This window comes from Colobus angolensis, unplaced genomic scaffold, assembly GCF_000951035.1.
Source record: "Colobus angolensis palliatus isolate OR3802 unplaced genomic scaffold, Cang.pa_1.0 Scaffold60, whole genome shotgun sequence".
Classification (NCBI taxonomy): domain Eukaryota; kingdom Metazoa; phylum Chordata; class Mammalia; order Primates; family Cercopithecidae; genus Colobus; species Colobus angolensis.
This window is the reverse complement of record NW_012119599.1, coordinates 2,534,502-2,539,431: the sequence shown is the minus strand read 5'-3', so window position 1 is coordinate 2,539,431 and position 4,930 is coordinate 2,534,502. Positions and strand designations below refer to the sequence as shown.

Here is a 4,930-nt window from a genome sequence, read left to right as displayed (position 1 = left end):
AGGGCCCTGACCAACAGTATCTAAAGTAGCCCCACCCTGCTGAAGGCCTTGCAAATTACACTCCATGACCTCCATCTGTTCCCAGTTCCCTCTTGGATCTTACTTCTCCATCTGTCAAAGGAGGTACGGCAGGTTGGAACTAGAAGGTTATCTGAGGTGGTTTCTTCTTCAATCCTGCCTCCGCTGATCACCCTTTTTTTTAAAAAGTAATTTTTAAATTTTCAAAAAAAAATTTTTTTTAATAGAGACAGGGACTTCTTTTGTTGCCCTGGTTGGTCTGAAACTCTTGGCTTGAAGCGATCCTTGTGCTTCAGCGTCCCAAAGTGCTGAGATTACAGATGTGAGACACTGCACTCAGCCTCAGACCACCCAGTTTTAAGTTCCATGGAACCCAGCCACCCACTATCCCATTGCCCTTATTTTACTCTTTTTTTTTTTTTTTTGAGATGGAGTTTTACTCTTGTTGCCCAGGCTGGAGTGCAATGGCATGATCTCAGCTCACTGCAACCTCCACCTCCGGGTTCAAGCGATTCTCCTGCCTGAGCCTCCGGAGTAGCTGGGATTACAGGCACCCGGCTAATTTTTGTATTTTTAGTAGAGACAGGGTTTCACCATGTTGGCCAGGCTGGTCTCAAACTCCTGACCTCAGGTGATCCACCCGCCTCAGCCTCCCAAAGAGCTGGAATTACAGGCGTGAACCACCGTGCCCGGCCTATTTTATTCTTTTTTTTGAGACGGAGTCTTGCTCTGTCGCACAGGCTGGAGTGCAGTGGCCGGATCTCAGCTCACTGCAAGCTCCGCCTCCCGGGTTCACGCCATTCTCCTGCCTCAGCCTTCCAAGTAGCTGGGACTACAGGCGCCCACCACCTCGCCCGGCTAGTTTTTTGTATTTTTAGTAGAGACGGGGTTCACCGGGTTAGCCAGGATGGTCTCGATCTCCTGACCTCGTGATCCGCCCGTCTCGGCCTCCCAAAGTGCTAGGATTACAGGCTTGAGCCACCGCGCCCGGCTATTTTATTCTTTATACATCACTTTGATCAAACCCTGAAGGATCTTGTTTACATATTTGCTCGTTTTACCCTATTCTGTCCCTTCTACCCCCACTAGAACGTAGGTTCTAGAAGGCAGGATGGGAGTCTGTCTTGTTCATAAATACAGCCCCTACTCGTTCATAGTTAAGTCAACAAATATTTATTGGGCACCTACTATGTGCCTGATGATATTCTTTCAACAGATATTTGCAAAGCACCAAATTGTGTACCTGGCACTAGGCCTTGGTGATCTAGTGGAAAGCAAACGCCCACAGGATCTCTGCGTAAATAGGACCCCGCATGGAGAAAGTGAATTCTGACTGGGCCTGGAATAGGGAGATTCATATTCCCCACTCAAGGCCTCAGTTTCCCCCTTTGTAAAATGGTACTGCAGGGAGAGCTGGAGGACAAAATGACCGCCTCTGATCCAGCCCAGCTACTTTCTTCGTATGTGGCATCTGAAACCATGATCTCCAGGTTTCCTGTAGAGGAGCGGGGGTTCCCACTGGAAGCGAGGGGTAGGAGTGCCTACATGTAGGGGGATGGGGATGCAAAGACCGAGCTCTGCCCTTAACCCAACAGGGAGGAAGTCTTCCCCTCTCTGAGCCTCAGTTTCTTCCTGCCGAAAATGGGCATCCCAGACTCCCCCAACTCGCAGGCAGGAAGATCGGACCAAAGCGCTCCGCAAAGCCGCGAGCCAGCCCGCGACCACGTGGGGCAGTAGCGGCGGCGCGGGCGGAACCCAGGCTACGCGGCTCGCGGCCTGCCCGGGCCTCTGCAGCTGGGGCGCCGGCGGAAGTGGGGGCGCCAGTAGCCGCGGACCTCGGTGAGTATAGAGTGGTGGGGGGTCGCCAGCAGGTTCTCTCTCCCCGGCCCCAGCTCTGGACGCCTACCCCAGTGCAACGCCCGGAGTGACGGAAAGAGGCAGGACCGCGCCTGCAGCGCCGGCTGGAGGGACGTTCTGGTCCCCAGACGCTAGTATCAGGGACTGTTTGGCGATCGCCGGCTGCGGGAATGTCCCACGCGGGTGGGGTGAGGAGAAGGAAGAAGGCGGAAAACTCCCCCTCTGGAAAATAATAAATGGCCACGATAACAGCAGCATCGGTGGCAGTCATCCCGCTTTACCTGGAGCGGAATCGCTCGCTCAGTCTGAACCAGGAGGTGGGAAGAAAGTCCAGTCCGAACGCCCAGGGCGGTGTGGGGAGTGGACGCCTGGGGGCCGGGAGGACCTGCTTAGTATAAGAAAAGGAGAGCAATGGGTGGTCAGGGTGGAATTGAAAGGAAACTGACCGGCCCCAGGGGAGAAGGGGAGGGGAGAGATTCTGTGCTTGGGGTTCTGACCTTCTCGGGTGGCCCCATTTAACTAATTTGCATCAAGATTCAGCAGTCTTGACGCTGTGTGTATGTGTGTGTGTCTGTGGACACGTCAGCACCTTGGTTAATTAATTAGGTCTGGCGGCTTCTCAGTTGACAACTCAGCTGGTTCCCCACTCTGGCAATTGTGAAGAGTTGGCCAAATGTTTGTCCACTGAGCTGATCTCTTCTCTGGAGCACCAAGGCTACCAGGAGAGAGGTCTGTGAAACTCCTGCCCCTGCCATTGACCTAAGTGTTGGGCTCTTGAATGTAAAAGACTAGTTTTGCAAGTTGTGGGGGATGGGCTTGGGCATTTTTCCCTGAAACCTTCGGAAATCCTTGCCTTGGAGACTGAAAGGATAAAGGCCTCTGAGGCCAGGTCACCAGGGAGAATGGATAATGTCCGCCTCTGCCCTCCTGGGCACACCCTGTGTGACCTTTCTTTAACCAGTTTCTTATCAGGTTACACCTTGGCTCCACAGTCTGTCTTTCTGCATGGGGCACAGGTAAGGGCCTGAGTTTGCTCCCTCTTCCTCCACCCTCCAGCTGGCACCAAGGAAATGATTTTTTTTTTTTTTTGAAACAGAGTCTCTCTGTTGCCCAGGCTGGAGTGCAGAGGGGCGGTCTCCACTCACTGCAACCTCCATTTCCCTGGTTCAAGCAATTCTCCTGCCTCAGCCTCCGGTGTAGCTTGGATTACAGGCGTGTGCCACCACACCCAGCTATTTTTTTTGTATTTTTAGTAGAGACAGGGTTTCGCCATGTTGGTCAGGCTGGTCTGGAACTCCTGACCTCAGGTGATCTGCCCCCTCTCCCCCCCAGCCTCCCAAAGTGCTGGGATTACAGGTGTGAACCACCGCACCCAGCCCAAGGAAAGATTAGACCTGCCAGCTTCACTGGCCACTTTACGAAAATGGGGATTGCATCAATATGACCAAATCTCCCTTGGTTTTTTTCCTAATGGAGAATACAAGGCCCTATACTGACCCTCCCTTAATTTCATTTTATCCAGGGATTTAACAGAATTCTTTGGCCACTCATCTAATTCGTTTAGTAAGTACTCACCTTGGAGACGAGGGTGTTTCTCTTGAAACTCCAGTGTTAACCTAGGCTCAGGAAAGACCCTGGGGGCCTGACTAAATTGGAGTGACAGTGGTCAGAGAAATTAAAAAAATGCAAGCAGGGCGAGGTGGCGTGGGACTGTAATCCCAGCTTCTCAGAAGGCTGAGGTGGGAGGATATCTTGACTCCAGGAGTTGGAGATTAGTGTGGGCAATATAGGGAGAACTCACCTCAAAGTAAACAAGTAAACGTGCTTTTTAAAAAATTAGAAAATGCAAGGCCGGGCACGGTGGCTCATGCCTGTAATCCCAGCACTTTGGGAGGCCGAAGCAGGCGGATCAGGAGTTCGAGACCAGCCTGGCCAACATGGCCAAACCCTGTCTCTACTGAAAATGCAAAATTAGCCGGGTGTGGTGGCGGCGCCTATAGTCCTAGTTACTCGGGAGGCTGAGGCAGAAGAATTGCCTGAACCCGGGAGGTTGCAGTGAGCCGAGATCATGCCACTGCACTCCAGCCTGGGTGACAAGAGTGAGACTCTTAAAAAAAAAAAAATTAGAAAACGCAAATATCCCTTAATTCCATTCACGTGGTCTTACCTGTCAGGAAAAACAAAACAAAACAAAAAACCCTTGGAGTCTCCTTTGGCTGCTCTTTCCCGCAAATTATATAACCCTCATCCTGTCCATCAGCAAGGGCTCTTGACCTTTTTTTTTGTTTTTGTTTTTTTGGAGACGGAGTCTCACTCTGACACCCAGGCTGGAGCACAGTGGCACGATCCTCCGCTCACTTCAACCTCCACCCTCTGGGTTCAAGCAATTCTCCTGCCTCAGCCTCCCGAGTAGCTGGGATTACAGGCGTGCGCCACCACGCCCAGTTAACTTTTGTATTTTTAGTAGAGATGGGATTTCACCATGTTGACCAGGCTGGTCTCATCCTGACCTCAGGTGATCCACCCACCTCAGCCTCCAAAAGTGCTGGGATTACAGGCGTGACCCACTGCGCCCAGCCTCGACCTTTCAAACATAGTCCAAGCTGACCACTTCTCCCCATTCCCACTGTCCCCAGCCCATCCTAGACACCATCTTCTTCCACCTGGAGCCCTACAGTGGCCTCCTCATTGCACTCCTGGTGTCTCCCTTCAGTCTCCTTGTTTATTGTCCATGCAGCGGGCAGAGGGTCCTGAGGACCCTAAGCCAGATCCTGTCTGTCCTTCACTCAGAACTGTCCAGCAGCTTCAGTCTTAAGAGTAGAGACCCGAATTGTCATCACAGCCCACAAGGCGCTCTCTCTGTTCCTGTCCCCACCTCCTCCATGCTGGCCTCCTTGCTACGCCCCAAAGCCATCCTTTCCATGATCTTTGCATTTTGCTTTTCGTTCTGATTGGAATCTCCACATGGCTCCATTCCTAATTTCATTCAGGTCTATGCTCAAATGTAATCTCATCCTAGGAATCTTTTTTTTTTTTTTTTTTTTTTTTTTTTTTT

General features: G+C 51.7%; 1 protein-coding gene across 4 annotated transcripts in view; it reads left to right on the top strand.

Moving 5' to 3' along the window:
• Nucleotides 1-1,778: 1,778 nt before the first annotated feature.
• The window catches only part of GEMIN7 (gem (nuclear organelle) associated protein 7), a 12,445-nt gene continuing 9,293 nt past the window's right edge, over nucleotides 1,779-4,930 (top strand). The window contains exons 1-2 of one of the 4 annotated variants that reach the window (XM_011963015.1): nucleotides 1,840-1,955; nucleotides 2,482-2,604. The gene's annotated coding sequence lies outside the window, so the exon portion shown is untranslated. Of the gene's footprint in view, nucleotides 1,956-2,481; nucleotides 2,605-4,930 lie in introns of all 4 variants that reach the window. The other 3 variants (XM_011963017.1, XM_011963019.1, XM_011963018.1) reach the window with 3 other exon arrangements.